The sequence below is a fragment of the Halichoerus grypus genome, chromosome 10 (genome assembly GCF_964656455.1).
Source record: "Halichoerus grypus chromosome 10, mHalGry1.hap1.1, whole genome shotgun sequence".
In the NCBI taxonomy this organism is placed as follows: domain Eukaryota; kingdom Metazoa; phylum Chordata; class Mammalia; order Carnivora; family Phocidae; genus Halichoerus; species Halichoerus grypus.
This window is the reverse complement of record NC_135721.1, coordinates 12,498,503-12,515,929: the sequence shown is the minus strand read 5'-3', so window position 1 is coordinate 12,515,929 and position 17,427 is coordinate 12,498,503. Positions and strand designations below refer to the sequence as shown.

Sequence of the window (17,427 nt, the reverse complement as noted above, 5' to 3'; positions counted from 1 at the left end):
TAAAAGATGTCCATGGCCTGAGGTATGTCTCAGGCTACTACTACCTCCCGAGGGACTCATCAAAATATTTAGAGCAGAGTCAGTCACCCACGATTGACTTCATTCTGAAACGATTATGCATGACAAGATGGTGGCCTCTCCCACTGGGCCTGAAGGCAGATGGCTACTCCCCTCTGCTATGACAGAGCTTTGGTGTACTTCCTGTGGAGCATCTAACTGAACACCCTTGGGTCCTGTGTAGCTGCCCTGTGTACAAATCATGAACAAATTAACATTCGATTCAGACTCAGTGCTAACTCTTTCAACTGGGAGACATATGTGTCACAAAATGAAGATCAGAGTTTTAGCCAGATTTGCTTTGAGCTATTCTCTTCAAAGCAGTGAGCAGGAAAAATTATACTAAATCTCTTCTGGGAAGGAATGTTTTTATATGAGGTTATTTACAACCTCACTCTGAAAAGATATTAGAATTTGAGAAATTTTCTGGAGTGCTATCCTAATGATCTTTAACCAGGATTTTATTTTTCTTAAATCTAGTTTCATAATAGCTGACTATTTCGATTTTCCAAAAAATTTGCCCACCAAAGTGGAACCTTTCAATGGAGCTGTTAGAGACCTCTACCCTTGAAGCCAGTTCCTTGAGATAAAAACATAAAGCTCATAATAGAAGTGTCTAGAAACCATTGTTAACAAACTTTAACCTTTTCCTAAGGCTCTCCAAATCATGTTGATGCCATTTGCTTGGAACTCAGAGCACAATGGGCGCCATTTTTGACACCAAGGGAACCGACCTCCATTTTGTTTAAGAAACACTGTCAGTTATTTAGTAATTGGGGAATAAAAGTAACAGAGAGGGAAGAGGAGGGAAAGAGAAGAGAAAGGTTAGGGAAAGGAAAGGGGAGAAGAAAATTGTTCCTGCTCATGGGAAATCCTGACAACAACTTTCTCACAGAGGCTCATCACCCTTTCTGCAGGTGGAGAATGGTGGGAATGGAGTGAGCCGAGAAGAAAGGAGTAAGGAATCAGAGAAGTCCCTGCATCAAATCACGATGGGCTGAATGGGCCGCGGTGAGGACCTGAGCTTTTACTGGGATCCGGTGGAGGAGAGACTATGAAGATGCAAGGTTGGAGGCCGGGAGGCCCATTAGGAGGCTGAGGCTGATGTAAACAGATACGAGATGGCGGTGGCCAGAGCAGAGAGACAGCCCTGGAGGCACTGAGAAGTGGCTGCCCTGTATTGTATTGTGATGGTAGAGACACCAGCCCAAGTAATTTAAAAACCAGTAGCTGCATAGGCATGTGCTGCTGAGAACAAGGCTAGAGCTGTTCTAGGGTTTCAAGTTCACTTCATTGCCAAGGTAACAATCAACTCTTCTAACCTACTAGCTGGGCATAACGGCCATAGCTTTACCATAAGAATATTGTGAAATACTGTGCTTACCCTTGGCTTTGCTTAGGTTTTGTTCGTTTTGTCTTCACTTAAAAATTAAACGTGGCACCTGGGCACCTGGGTGGCTCAGTTGGTTAAGCGACTGCCTTCGGCTCAGGTCATGATCCTGGAGTCCCAGGATCGAGTCCCACATCGGACTGCAGGGAGTCTGCTTCTCCCTCTGACCCTCCTCCCTCTCATGCTCTCTGTCTCTCATTCTCTCTCTTACAAATAAATAAAATCTTAAAAAAAAAATTAAACGTGGCACCCTATTTCAGTAACTCTTCTGTCCCTAGTTGCCCGGTATAATGTTCAGCCTTTTCTTAATAAGGTTTCAAATCTGTCTTTGGAGTGATAATAGGAATAATAGCAACCACCACCACCTAACCGTGGACCCAGTGCTCCTCCAAGCAGTGCACGGCACCCAGGAGGTGGGTGCTATTATTATATTATTATACTCATCTCATCTGAGGAAGCTGGGCACACAGAGTTAACTTGTGTGAGGCCGCAGATCCTCTCCTGGAGAACTGCGGATCCAAGCTCTGCACTGCCATGTCCTGCTATCTCCCAACACAGCCTGTATTTTTGTACTTGTAATATTGAAAGAGGGCAAATCATAAATTGAAATATATATATATGTATATATATTTATGTATGAATATATATTTTTATGTGTGCATATATATATATATAGAACATGGTTTGGGAGATTTGATAGACACATCTATAATGTGAATTTCAGCGTCCAATCTGTTTTTGAATGTTATGTCCATTTGGGGGTCAGGACCTGAAGAAAGACAGGATAGTTCTGTCTTTACAGTGTCGTCACCTAGAGCAGAAAACTCACACCCATACACCCAAGAGTCCAGCCCCACAAGAGGAAGATAAACCTCACAAGCACAGGGGACAGGGACAGGGCTGATGGTAGGAATTCAGACACCGGCATGATCATTTAGGGCAATAAATCTGCTATGAGCAACACTGGCTGCTACTCACCCATGGTGCCATGGGATTAAAATAAGAATGAAATAAACAAACTAGAAAGAACAAACCTGGATTTTAGAGTCAAGGAGACTTGCATGTGAATCCTGGATTCAACACTTGTTCCCTAGATCACCTTGTAGATTACATCTTCCGCCCACGTATACCATAAGGATAGCAACCCCTACCTCCTAGGTTTGTGGAGAAGTGTGCTGGAAAGTCTTTTGTCCACTCAACTCCACCGCCTCTTTCTTCTAATGCTAGGAGCTGTGGATCCAGAATCACCTTCCCTACACAGTTCCACGTCAGAGAGGAACTCCCATGGGATTTGGAGCGTGGAGGTGAAGCAGAAGCCACCAGCTGGGGTGGTCATGAAGGTGAGACAAGTGGCTTCATAAACGTCTCCATGAGCTGCCACGTTGGTCCCTAGACATGGCGGCTCCTCAGACTCCCCAGTGAGCCCTGGTTTCCTCACCTATCTCACTGCCTCAGGCTGAAGTCATCTGTGACGGTTTCTACCATCATCTGCCTGCAGCCTTGTAGATCTCTCCCTCTCAGCTCCTCTGATGTTCACAGAAGTCCCAATTCCTGTCAAGCTCACAGTGATTTTCTTGTCCTGACAATTCAGGCTGAGACACGAGGCTCAAATGACAATACACACAGAAAGTTGGCATCAAGAAATGGGTAGAACCAAGTCCTTTGGTATCTCAGAGTGATCATGAAGACATTTGAGGCAGTGGTTTGTACCAATGATTCTCTTCTTCCTTGGATGTCAGAAGATTCTACCTACTTATCAGAGTCCAAAGGTAGTAAGGGTCTGGAGAAAATGCAAGTGGGTTTGAGGCCTGGCTCCAGACCATTCTTGCTGTGTGGTTTTCACTGAGTTACTGAACCTCTTACAGGCTCATTAACTTGTCTATGCCTTTCTAATTAGTACAGTTAGAATGATAAGACTTAATTTGAGATTTCAAGAACATACCCATGAAACACCTTGCACAGACCTGGCATGGAGTAGGGATTCAACAAAAGTTAGTTACCTTCTCTCCACCCCTTCCACAGTAAAATGAAGGGTGTTTTCAAAGACCTGGGGGCCACTCAGGGCCCCTGGAGCTTCAGGTGTGAAAAGGAGAGAGTCCGAGCAGTAGATAGGAGTCCAGGACAGAGAGAGCCTTGACCGTCCATCTCCATCTGTTACCTCTTACACATATTGTTTAATTGCAGCAACATTTCCAGGCAGTATGTGCTATTATCCCCATTATGCAGGCAAAGAAACAGAGGCCCAGAGACACCGACTACATCACCCGAAACCACTGACTCCCTGCCTATGGAATTTGCTTTCTAGTCAAGTAGAAAGACACACAAATCATTCATTGATAGTGACATGAAGATGTTATTAGCACCAGGGCCCAGAGGAGGGACGCCTCCTCCAGCCTGGTGGGTGAGGGAAGACGTTCTGCAGGCTAAGAGTAGGAGGAGGTGTTGAAGCAGGAGTCTTCAAGCAGAATTCATGTGGGAATCTTCTGAGACGTCAATATGATTGTGACACATCCTTGCTTAGACCTTCTAGTGACTTCCCACAGCACGCAGCATACAAACCCGGCTCACCTCCCAAATCAGGTCTCCACTTACTTCCCTGATACCATTATCCTCCACTCTTCCCCTTGTCCACTAGAACACCCCTTCCCTGGCCTTCTCTGCGCACTGGACCTGCCAATCTTATCCCAGACTCAGGGTCTTTGCACTTACTCTTCTTATTGCTCGGAATTCTCTTCCCGCCCTCTCTTTTTCCTTTGTAGCGGGGCCCTCTCCAGAACAGCTCTTCCTGATCACTCTTGCTCGTTATCCCCAAACTTGTTCTTTATCACGTTTCCCTATTTATCATCTTCAAAGTGCTTATTAGTACCTGCAATGATCTATGGATCTACCTGTTTGTCTGCTTTTCTCTATCCATCCGTCCACCTGTCCATCCATCCATCCATCCCTCCCTCTCCCCCCGCAACCACTGAGGGAAGTCCCCTGAGCGCAGGACTTTGTCTTTTGTGTTTTGTTGCCTGGTGTCTAGGTCAGTCCCCCTGTAAATGTTGGATGAATGGCCAGCTGCTGGAGGGAATTCAGAAGGGATACTTCCAACTGCTCTACCAGAATCTTCTGGAGGAAGGAGGACCAGAATTGGAGCCAGTTGATAGACATTTGGAAGAGAGAAGGAGATTCATACTGGAGTGCAGGTTAGCCCTCCTTTTCCTCTAAAACAGCAATGCAAATGAAAAGTAGGTCATCCCAACGAACTGTTCTAAAGTACTAGAATGGATGAATATCAGACGAGGGCCCTGGAAACCTGGCTTCTTGTCCTGACTCTTCAAGTAATTTATCCCAGGGCTTCCCCTCTCTGGACAGAGTGCAGTTTGGCTGTGTGAGAAGGGAGCGGGTGGAGCTCGGTGGATCCCTGCACCACCCTTCAGCTCACAGACTCCAGATGAACACATTGTCAACACCCTTGCCCAGTCACTGCCCAAGTAAGAGGTGGGGCTGCTTATTCTAGACGTGGCCGCACACACTGGGACCTGCCACCATTGGACAGATGTCTCAAAGACAGCAAGGTCTATTCTGAACCTCCAGGAGGACATCGCGGACCCTGTTGTTACACAGCCTGTGTGCTGGCCCAAGGGTCCTAAAGTCATGCCGGCTGGGAGTGTGGGTATTAACTCTCTGCAGCCAGCAGGTGGCGCCACTCTCCAAGGCACAGCGCTTCCCGGCTAGAAGGTCGTTTGCATGCCCTTGGAGCTGGATGACATGCAAAAAATAGCCAAGGCTGACGTTTAGTAAATATGTTCGGGTGCTGGTGCCGGCTCCCAGGGGATGAGGAGGGATTGACACATAACTGGATACAGGAAAAAGTGCAACTTGGGAAGCGGGCTGGGGAGAACAGCCATTCCTCTGAGTTCCTGTGGCCAGTCTCAGCAGGGAGCTGGGCGCGGGACTCAGGCCCCCGGTCCCCACATCTCCACCCAGAGCCCCCGGCCTCCGCCATCACCCCATGTGGCCTCCTCCCACAGCCCTGACCTCAAGGCCATGAGGATGTTGCAATCTTCATTTTTGGAGCGAACACAAGACAGTTGTTTCTCTGACCCCGGGGCTTTGGCCTGTGGGCCCTGCAGCTGTCTCCATAGGAGGCGAAGGCAGGCAAGGGCTAGGGAGAGGACGGGACGGGCCATCTTGTCTGAGATCTGGTCTCATTCTCTGACAAAGTCAACAAACCTCCGCCGAACCCTTCGTCTGTGCCAGGCTCCCCCGACGGAGCCGGCCCCGCCTTCAGGAGCTCCCGCACCAGCAGACGGACAGACAAGTCCACAGATGGGGTCACTGTGCCGTGCAGGTAGCCGGACAGCTGGTCCACGGAGGGGAGAGGGCTCCCTCCAGGTCTGGTGGGGACCCGGCTGGTGAGGAAAGGGTCATAGAGGGGGTGACACGTGAGCTGAGAAGTAAAGGAGAAGATGTGACAATGGTTCCAAGCAGACAGAGCTGCCGAGGCAGAGGCTGGGGGTCATGAAAGAGAGCCTGGAGTCTGGGGGCTGTTTTGATCTTGCTGGACTTCGTTGTTCAGTGAAGAGGTGGACAGAACCGTGGCAGGCAGCAAATAAAACCTGGAGGGCCGTGTGTGCCATGGTGAGGGGCCTGGCAGTATGAGAGCAAGAGACGGTCCCCGAAGGGCTTTACGCAGAAGAGCGGCCTGGCGACAGTGCAGGAGAATGACCGTGACTGTGACAGTGGCATGGTGCTGAGATTCATGGGAGGGCCGCTGGGGAAGGCCGGAGCCAGGCTGACGGATTGGAGCTTTGCAGCGAGATGCTGAAGCCCAGCTTAGGGCTGAGACCTCGAGGACAGAGAGGAGGCAGAGGAGGGGGCGCCCCAGGAAGAAGAGGCTCTCTGCCCGCAGCAATGTCAGCCAGAGAAAAGAAGCCAGCCCCCTCGGTTGGTCAAATACCCTCCTTTCCATAAAGGCCCGAGAGAGAGAGAGAGAGAGAGAGAGAGAGAGAGAGAGAGAGAGAGAAAGCCTCAAGATGTAATTTATGTGTAAATCAGCCTGCATTTTTCCCTGGCTAACAGCAGAGGATATTTGAAGATCTTGTCAGCCTCTCTCTTTGTTTGCTGATCTCCTCTGATGAAATCGTTTGGAAATCCCAAGTTTGATAGGACTCGGGAGAGTCCAAGCCTCAGCTGTACACACAGTGTCATTTTCAGCTTCTCCGGACCCCTGGTCTCAATGAAGCATCAAAAACAAACAGACGAGATGAAGCCAGAATCCAAAGGCAGAAGGGCTGGGAGCAGGAAGCAGCCAGGATCTCGGAACGAGCGCTTCTTCACAGTTGTTTCTACTTACTGTTCGCCCCGGTTCTGCAAGCGGGGCCCATCACCCCCCTCCCCGCCCACGCTCGCCCCCGGCCAGAGGCAGCTCGGGCTCGGGGAGACGGGCCAGCCCCTGCACACCGAGGACGGCGCCTTCCAAGGCCCGCTGCTCTGCATCTGCTGGATTCATCTGCTCTGAACTCTCTACAAAACCGCTGCATGGCTCACGGGTGCTCTTCCAGCAGAGTCCCCCAGGGAGGGCAGGCAGTGTCCGTCCTGAAGGCCAAGTTCACGGCGCCGGCCTCGCTCAGCAGCTCCAGCCTCCACGGTCACGTCTGCAGCTTGCGGGGGGTGGGGGGCAAGCCCTGAGCCCGGCCCCTAACACAGGGCTCTGTCCTTGGCAGGATCCCACCGGTGTCCATGGGCAACACGCCACTGACAAAAGTCCCCAGAAAAGGAAAACAGAATTTCTGAAAGGCCGAATTCAGGAGATCCTTTGAGGTCCAGGGGTTCTCCCTGCCCCGTGCTATATGTCAAGACTGTTGCCCCGATTTACTGCCAACCAGCTATGCAGACTTCAACTAGTTGCCTAAATTCTTGAGCCTAAGGCATGTTCTTTCTCCAAATAAAAGAAAGATGAGAGTGTTGAACGGATGGCCTCTAAGTTCCTTCGAGCTGTAGGGGGTTCGGATTCCTTCACAGTTCTCTCACTGACTCATTGAGCAAAGATTCAAACCAGGAAACCATCAGCCCCTGCGCAGGGGCTCACACTCCACGAGGGATAGAGCCATGAGTAAAGAAGTGGAAGAATACTGTCATGCAGAGGGACAAGGGACGGGGGACTCACAGAAAAGGCAGTGAGTTGCTCTTCAGTGGAGGGTCAGGAAGGCTCCTGAGAAGCAACGGGCTGCAAGATGAGGAGGGTCCTGATGGACACCAGGGTGGGTATGGCCGGGCGGGCAGAGCGAGCAGCATGGGCAGGGCCTGGACACATGAAGGAGCCGCGTGTTGGCAAACTGATGAGTGATTCACTGAGGCCCTGAGGATGGCAGGGCAGGTGAGGTGGAAATGGAGCCTGACGTTTTAGCCAGAGTCCGGATCGTGAAGGGCCTTGAGTGCCATGCTCCAAGTTCAACATCAGCACCTGCTCAGCCAGAAACAAGCAGAGGACAGGAACCCCAGGCCCTACACGTGAGAGTACACCTCTGCATGTAGTGGAAAACTCAGGGAGTAACTAAGCTAAGGCTTTAGTTCAGCTCAGAAATTCATTTTTATAAGATAGGAGGCCATAGATCCCCTTCCGGTACTGGCTCAGGTCATCCGTGAACTTCCAGGGCCTCATCCCAACAGTCAAATCCATTCCCTTCCAGGGAAACTGAGGCGCAGAGCAGCCCCGAGTCTGTGCCAGGAGTGAAATAACCAGTGGTCATGTGGCTGGGTTCCAGAACTCTGGGGAAAGTTCCAGAAGGAGCCGGGACTCCTTGATGCTCACCACAGCCAAAGGCGACCAGGGACTGAGACAGCCCGGGCAGTAGCCACAGGTGGTCCAGAGGATGGGGCCAGGAGACCAGAGCAGGAGGAAATGCCTTGCAGCCTTGGTGAACTGCTCCCAGTGCAGACACTAAGGCTTGGCGAGTTATGCACACTTGGGTCTCGGTGCACGCTCTGCCACGTAGCAGGGTGACTTTGAATGAGTCAGCCTCAGTTTCCTCCTCTGTGAAATGGGGCCAATACTACCTTCTTTGCAGGGTTACATGAGGGTTAAATGAGACCATGGATGTAGGGCACAGATGCATGCTGCTGAGAAGTGGGGCCCCAGCAGGGGACCATATTCCAGCCCCCTTTACATTGTAGCGGGGCCAGGAGACCGAGTTCCAGCCTCGGAATAAGGGTGGGAGCAAGGTCACACGTTGAAAGCTGGCCTATAAAACCCTCTCACGTGATCTCTGTCTTCTTTCTTTCACCTGCCCACCAGAGGGTGGTGGCCACGGGGGCCTCGGAAGCCAGGTCTCGATGATGGCAGAACATCCCCGTCAGCCTGGCTCCCTGAGGAGTTCACGGACCCGAGCTCCCATCCCCCCGCCCCCACCAATTGACCTCCAGGGGAACAGGTATAAGTATGTCCTGCATGTCAGATCGACATGTTCTGTGAGTTAGCGTTACTCTAGTAATCCAGTGTTCAAGGAAATACTGCACCTAACGTAGAGAAAGTGTTCAGTAAATGAATTCCGTTAACGGATAGTCCCCAGGTGTCTAAGCATATGCCAGGCAGTGAACTAATTATCAGAAAGGATCTGTGAGTACAAAGCACTCCCATCTTCAAAGAGTTGGTTGGAAACTCAGATGAGTAATTGGCGGTGAGGGCATAGTGTGGAAAGGGCTCTGGGGGGGGTGGGCCCAGGACGGCAGGTGCCATGCATGGGGCACCTCGCTCGGTGCTGGAAAGTCAGGGAGCATCATGTTTCACCTTCACTCTTGCTTTCCTTGAGGAGCCCGCCCTGGCCTCTCAAGTGTAGGAGTGACCCACGTGACCAGGAGAGTGAGGGAGACGGGAATGGGTGAGAGAGCCTGTTGTAGGCGCTGGGGGCTGACAATGGTTGGAGCACAAATTATGAGTGGGGAGAAGTGGAGCTGGAGGGAAAAGCAACCATCAGATCATGAAGAACCCGCACAGCACGTGAAGGAGGGAGGTATGTATCCTAAATACTGGTGTGTGACTGAAGAGATGGAAGTGGGGGAGAGCCAGGGAAATACGTGCTCTTTATCTTTTAATTTTTTTTAAAGATTTATTTATTTGAGAGAGAGAGAGAGAGAGCAAGCATGGGGGGGGGGCAGAGGGAGAAGCAGACTCCCCGCTGAACAGGGATCCCGACGTGAGGCTCGATCCCACAACCCTGAGAGCATGACATGAGCCAAAGCTAAGAGTCGGACACTCAACAGACTAATCCACCCAGGCACCCCAATATTTGCTCTTTAAATGCATTATTGCAGCCGAAGTGTGGACCACAGTCAGCTGGGAGGCGGAGAGATCGGATGTTGGCTCCTGTCCTAACACACAGAACATGCTGGTAGTGATAACAGCTCAGGCTTTGACCACTCACTGGGCTAAAAGCATTATTTAAGCAGTTCACGTGTATTACCTATTTTGACCTCTCAACAACCTATGTCAGCACAATGATCATCCCCAACTTAAAGGTGAGGAAACAAAAATGCTACAATGTTAAATAAATTGTTGAAGGTAACATAGGCCAGATCTCCAAATCCAGAACCCACACCTAGGCCCTCCAGCAGTGATCACTGCTCTATACTAGGGCGAAGAGCCACAACAGTGAGGGTAGAGAAAAGCAGTAAAGCAAGAAAAATCAGAAAAAAACCTACGAGACTTGGTGGAGCCCTGACAGTTTCTCGGCCCTTGAAGCTTACAGGGGTGGTACCACCTGCTATATTAATTTCCTAGGGCAGCTGCAATAAACTGTCACAAAACTAGTGGCTTCAAACAATAAAATTGGATTCTCTCACAGTTCTGAAGACCAGAAGTCCAAACTCAAGGTGACATCAGGGTTGATTTCTACTGGAGGCTCTGAAGGAGACTCTGACCCTTGCCTCTCTTCTAGGTTTTGGTGGCTGCCAGCAAGTCTTTGTGCTCCTTGCCTGGTACTTACATCCTTCCCATCTTTGCCTCCGTCTTCACGTGGCCTTATCCCCTTCCCTTCTCTTCTAAGGACACTTGTCTTTGGATTTAGGGCCCACCTAATCCAAGATGATCTCATCTTGAGATCCTTAACTATGTCTGCCAAATAAGGGTACCATTCACAGGCCCAAGTGGACATATCTTTTGGAAGAACACCATTCAACCCACCAAGGTTGAGAAGTCTACTCACCAAGGTTGGGAACACAAAGAGAAAGATGTCATGGGTAAACTATCACAAGCTCCATTTTTCATATGCTGGGATTGGAGGGTTTTGAGATTTCTGAATGTTGCTAAGTGAAAGGTAGTTAGATAAATAAATCTAAAGCCCTGTGTCCCCATCAATGCTGAGACTCAAAAATCTTCAGTAAGTGGACAGAGGAAATGCCCCAGGGAATACATATTGAGACAGAAAAGACAGGAGCTCATATAAGAGCCTGAGAAGAAATGGCCCAAGGGCTTGAGACTGGCCTGAGGAGTCACAGAAAGGAAGAAAGGAGTGGAGGTAGGAGGGAGTGGGCATGGGGATAAAAGCCTTGGGGCAGCCTGTGGGAGGTCCCCAGAAGTGGCTCTAGGGCTTAGCTTCCCAGGACTCTTTTGGGGCCTTAGTGAGTATGGTCTCAGAGGGGATAGTCAACTCTAGACGGCACAGACAATGTTTTCATCAAGTTTGATTGTGAATGGAAGGGAGAGATGAGGCTGTGTTCAGAGGTGGACACAAGACAGAAGACCCTGGAGCGAAAGGGACAGATCTGGGGAGAAGGATGGAAAGGCGAGTGATGGAGGGGATAATCAATGGGGCAAGTGAAGAGTGAAGGAATCACATCTGAGACATCACAGGAAGAACAGGGCATTTTTTTTGGCTATAGAGGGGAGGTATTTCAAGGATGGAAATGACTGCAAGTAGTCTGTAGGTATGAAGTCAGGAAGTAGAGGGAGATGGTACCCTGCACCACCTATTTTCTCTATGAAGTGGAAGATAAGGTTATCTGCGGGGAAGGAGTGGGAAGTGGAGGGTGGGAAGTCTGAGAATCATCAAGAAAATTTTAAATAGCTACTATGGGAAACAAAGTTGACTTGGGAACAGAAGGATTTCTTGGCAGCATCAGGGTTGGAGACCATGAATGTTCTCTGGCAGCATTCTGCACAGTTGTGTGAATTTCCCCAGAGGTCCTAGTGAGGCTCAGAGATGGTTTCGTCGGAGCAGAATTAGGGATATCCGGGAAAATCCAACAGAAAGATAGCAGGGCAGGATGTCCGCAGAGAAGGTTGAAGGGATGGGCCCTAAAACCCACCCTGAAGAAGGAAGGAAGGAAGGAAGGAAGGAAGGAAGGAAGGAAGGAAGGAAGGAAGGAAGGAAGGAAGGAAGGAAGGGAGGGAGGGAGGGAGGGAGGGAGGAAGGGAAGGAAGGAGGGAGGGAGGGAGGACAGAATAGATCTGACAAGAGAGTAGAGGGGTCAGGGCACTGGCAGTATTGAAGTACACAAAGGTTAGGGGTTAAGGGACAGAAATGAGCAGCCAGAACACAGGAGGCCATGAGCAAAGAATTGTATGTTTAAACTTAACAATCAGAGGGACAGAAGCTCCAGAAGATGGTGGTATCTCAGAGTGACAAACTGAGGCCCCAAGGAACAAGGAAGGTGTCATCTTATGTCAGGTCCCCTAGAAGCAGAGCCTGAGGCAGGGATTCTCACGAAAGTGATTCATTGAGGGGATGCTCTCAGGGGAAGAGGAGTGAGGGAAGCAGGAGAAAGCTGAGGAAGAAAGCTAAGCAAGGATGTGGTCTTGCCTGGAGGCAAGTTTCAGCCAAAGGAGCTCTGGGGCACAGACTGTACTAACAAATTGACCCTGACTCGAGGCAGGGGACCAGCCTTTTGTACCCCAGTGCCAGTCAGCTGTTGGTCACTGGCACCAGGTGGCCCCATCTGGTCAAGGGCAATCCTGCAGAGAAAGGAGCAGCTGCAAGCAGTTGGCGGCCCACATTTACAGCACACAGGAGTCTGCCGCCTCAGCGTGAATACAAGTCTAGGACAGGCACCAAAGGCATCCGTGTCCCAACTCCCACCTCCCACCTCTACATACCGGGGTTCGGGAAGAATCGACAGCCACCATGAAGGGAAGCAGCTGGGGAAGTTGTGTCCTCAGGGGTAACATTACCCGATTTGACACTTCAGGATATGGGATATTTGATGACAAGTCCGAAGGGGCAGGAGAATTTGTTTCCCACAGATCAGCAGTTCCAGAGGGCAAAGGGACAAAGTCTTGTAGGAGAAGGAGGGTAGAAGGTTGAGAAACACAGAGTAGGTGATGTGTCTGAGAAAAGACAGGTGACCCAGGGGCTCTGAGCTTAGATAAGGCACATACAGATAGAAGGCCTATGCGGTCAGCTGGTGCAAGGTATCTAGCCTGGTGGGAGAAGAGAACCGGGCCTCTGGGAACATACCAGCTCCATCTCAGTTTGGTCATGCTCTTCTCATGAACAGGGCGGTAAGTCAATGAACTGACTCCAGGACTGCTATCCATGATTTCTCCTTCCTAAGACCCACTCTGGAGCCCAACACTCCCACCTGGACCTGCACCCATTTTCCTGCCAGGAGACAGATCGTTTGGAGGGACGCATCAATGGTTTGGACCCCAGAAAGAAAAGGAGCACTCCCTCTCCAGCTGACTGAATTTCCAGCCCATCTCTAAGGCTGAGCTCAGGCAGGGCCTGTCCTCCTGAGGTCTGTGTAGGCAGCTGAAAAATGTGTGTTCTAGTCTCAGCCATCAGAGGAAGCAAGAAGCTGGCCTGAGGATCTGTCCCACAGTGCAGCATATGACAAAAGTGCCATTGGATCTGCCCATCCGGTGAGTTTTATGCTCCTGGAGCCCAGCCAGGCATGTGGGGAGGAAGAGATGTGGGTCCACTGCAGGTGTCTGAAGGCTGGTTATAATTTTTTTCTTTTTTCAGGGTGTGAACCTGTCTCTAGGACCTGTGAGTGAGCAACCTTCTTGACCATTACAGAGCTCCAGGTTTCCTAAGTGTTGAGCTAAAGGACCGGCAGTGTCCTTGGCATCAGAACACTAGGGTACTCTAGCATGTCTCGTGCTATTTGAAACTTACCAGGTGGCTTTGGACAAATCCCTTGCCCTCTCTAGACACCATTTGCCTCGTCTACATGGTGGGGGATGCCACTGACCACCTTCCAAGGCTTTGGCAGGGACAACAAGGAAACCTTCCTAGCACAGGTCCTAGCAATGTACGTGTTTGGGGACTGTTCCTGCTCAAGACCGTGACCCCCCAGAGGACTGTCCCAAAGACCTGGACATCTTTGTATCCCTAACCCTATGGCCAGAGGCAGTGTAGCCTGCAGTTGAAAAGGAGAATTCTGTTCTCCTTCCATAGGCATGACTGTGGACTTGGCCTTCACTGGACTTTCCAATCCTGGGTCCAGGCTGGCCTGGTGTCCAAGCAGAACAGGCTTGGGGTAGGACACCACACCTCTGCAATCAGCCAGAGCACACCTCATGAGCAGCCACCTGGGGATGTGCAGGATCTTTCCCTTTAGAAGCAATCTTTGGACCTAGAAAGGAATCATTAGAGGGAGGTCATGGAAAGATAGAAATCCTCTTATTTGCATATCTTGCCCCCTTTTCTTTGGTTTATTTGAGGCCAGCAGATGACTGAGTGGATGCACGAATGGGAATCCCAAACTGGACATTGTGGTGACAGAAGGGTTCTGTAGCATCCCCAGCTCTGCACACTGTGGGGAGGCATGAAGAGAACCCCAGGAAAAGCACTGTTGGAATTGGGGAGCAAGAAGGGAAGGACTCTGTGTTCCCCTGGTTTGGGGCAGGTTTGGTGGCCCCGTCTGCCTTGAACTACCATGGCACAGGCAGGCGCCTAAATCCCCCACAAGTGGACCCAACTTGACACTGACTTCTAGTTCTGAGGCCCCAGAGAAGGGTCGTGAACTCCTATGTATCTGAACCCAAGGTGGCAGAACAGCCAGGATCTCAGAGCCACGAGGCGGCTGAACCAGAGGCGACTGTTCTAGCACTGATCCGAGAGTGAGCTGGGGAGGACGTAGAAAACAGCAAAACCTCATGTCCCGTCTCCAACTCGGCAAGTAAAACCCTTTGCAGAGACCGTTGGAGGGGCCTCTCATCTCTTCAGGCCAATGATTCGGGCCGCTGAAGTCCTCAGATCATCCTGGCTAGGATCTGAGTTTGCAAGGCCTGCCCTAACAAAGTAGCACAGGCTGGGTGGCTCCAAAAACAGGAGATTCCTCGGAATTCTGAAGACCAGAAGTCTGAGATGAAGCCCTCCGCAGGGGTGGCTTCTCCTGAGGCCTCTCTCCTTGGCTTGTCCACGGCCGCCTTCCTGTGTCTTCACGCAACCTTTTCTCTGTGTCTCTCTGTCCTGATCTCCTCTTCTTGTAAGGACGCCAGTCTTAGCGGATTAGGCCCACCTGTATGACCTCATTTCACCCTAATTACCACCTTAAAGACCTAATACCGTCCCCTAATACAGTCACATCCTGAGGCTCTGAGGGTCAGGCCTTCAACAGATCCATGTTGGAGGGAGACAGCTCAGCCCGTAACAGCCTATAACTCATTCACTGAGGGACCTGGCACGGTAGGGTGCAAACAGGAAGCTACTTCATTCTTTCTCACCAATCCTCATTAAATGCTCTGCATGGACACCCCTCCACCCCCTCCCACACCAGCCCTGGGCGAAGTCTCGGGCTGGTCTCTGCTCTTCCACTCGCCCTCAGTAAATAAAACAAATGTGTCTATTTCTGTCTAAGACAAAAACTCTACCTTCTCCTCTGGGTGTTTCCAGAACTCACCATCTTTCTCACCCTGCCCCCAGGCTGTGGCATTCTGGAGACCCCATTCCGAGTGAAATCCAGGTTCCGGTGTTTCCACCAAGCTCTCTTGAGTGGGTTCATCACCACTCCCTCCAGAGAGCTAGGTGGTTGGTGGGCAGGGACCCCACCCCTCTCTCCCATGAGCTGGGAGGGATCCTCAGCAGCCTGAAACTCTCCAAAGAAATCTCCCCTGCACGTTCTTCCACCTCTTTTTTGACTAAGGACTAAAAAACTAATTTTGCCATTTATTCCCTGGCCCCAGGTCGTTGCTTGGCATGCATTCTACTGGTGTCAGCCTTTGGGATCTCAGCAGAAAGTCTCAGTATAACACCCTCTGAGATTTGTTTCCACATAATTTCAAAGTCAACAGTTGTCTTAGGGAAACTTAGAGCTAGAAACCAAGTCCCTGGGAGAAGGGACTGGCCCAGGGGTGCCCGGGCGGTGAGTAACAGAACCAGACTTATAGTCCCAATGGCACACCTCCCCGGGTTGCGGTCTTCCCAACACACCGCCGTTACATTGGACCGGAATCAACATGGTTTCAGATCCGTGTTTTCCAAATTGAATAGTGCATCGTTAAAAGTATATTGGATATGCTTTAAAAATGCCTCCAACTCCGCGTGTTACAGAAACCTTTTGTCTCCATTTCCCTAGGAATGCTATTGTCTAGAAGGGTCTGATTGCAAAGGGAAGAGAGGGGAAAAAAAATCATTATTGAGGTCAAGGAGAAGAGCTTGGCCTGACCATAAAAATTCGTGCCTTCTGGTTTGTCCCCAGCGTTGTAGGCCACTCCTGGGTTGAGAAGAGTGTGACTTCTCCCTCCCCCTTAGCTCTCTCTCCTCCCTCCCTCATTCTCCACACCTCCCCCAACAGGAGGATGTTTCAATTCTGGGAGTGGAGCTCCCATCTGCTCACGACTTCTCCTATCACCATGGTTACAGGGCCCAGAGTGGTCTCTGTGGGGACAGAGGCAGAACAGTAACCAGGGACGACTCTGCAGCAAAAGGCTATAAAAATGAGCATCGGTTTAAACCCCCAGTTAAACTGGCACACCCATACTCGTGCAATTTTGTTTTTTGAAGTGCCATGTCAGATTTTAAAGGCTTCTGATCCAGGACAAAAAATAAAATCTGATATGTTTGGTAATTCCTTACAACTGTATTACAAATTCACTCTTCGGGCAGTGCTATGTCTGAACACAGGGGTGAGCGGTGTGGGTGGTGGGAGGGTATTGGCCACATCTCAGCCCACCTCAGCCACACCCCGCGCATGGTCCAAGATCCAGGTGGGGGCAGGGAGCAGGGAGTGGTGGGAGTGAGTTCCTAAATCTAAACCCGATGCAAAGGACAATGGGAAAAGCTGGTGATGCTTATAATTCCTGACCCCCAGTGATCTGACTGAGTCCCCGGCATAGCCTCAATAACGTTCAGGTTCTGTGTGCAACTGTCTTTATTTTTTTTCCAACCAGGTAGGATTTTTATTCATTGAGCTCTGGGCTTATGTGCCGTAGGAAGAGAGAGAATGCAGACGCCTGAAGTGGTTTGGGAGGACTTTCCATTTGGTGGGGAAAAAAAACGAGCTTTATAATCAGAGGGTCTCCGCTTCCAGGCTGGGCTTTTGCTCTTTGGGGCTTGCCTGGTCCTCTCTCTTTCTTAGAAATGAGTGGGGTGGCAGGGTGCTGGGTTAGAGCAGAGCATCTCAGTCTGGGGGCACATGGTGCCACCTGCGAGTATGTCAACAACACTGGTGTCCCGGCCCAGCCTCCAGACATTTGATCAGAATCCCTGAGAGTAGAGCTCAATGGAGTTTTCAGAACTTCCCAGATGATATCAGTGGGTGGTCAGTTTAAAGCCAGTGGCCCAGAGTGCTTCAACATGCCTTCCAGCAAGGAGCTGTAACCCTATGAGGAAATGACCTGGAACAGCCAGCAAGGGAAAATGCCCAGGGTGGACCGCACGCAGGTGAGGCATCCTGGTTTGCTGGCAGCTCCACACCTGGGCACGGCCAGGGCTGAGTGAGCCCAGAGGCATATCTCTGTAGCCAGCCTGCGGGGCCATAACCCAGCTGTATGATCTCAAGCAAATCCTATTCCATTAATACTACAACTTCTTTGTATCTAAAATGAAGGAGGC

At 50.6% G+C, this 17,427-nt stretch overlaps 1 long non-coding RNA gene across 1 annotated transcript; it reads left to right on the top strand.

The window, feature by feature from the left end:
* Window positions 1-971: 971 nt before the first annotated feature.
* On the top strand, window positions 972-13,277 carry LOC118528824 (uncharacterized). The gene is made up of 4 exons (XR_004913817.2): window positions 972-1,068; window positions 2,675-2,787; window positions 4,473-4,635; window positions 12,926-13,277. It is a non-coding gene; the product is annotated as an uncharacterized LOC118528824 (long non-coding RNA).
* Window positions 13,278-17,427: the final 4,150 nt, after the last annotated feature.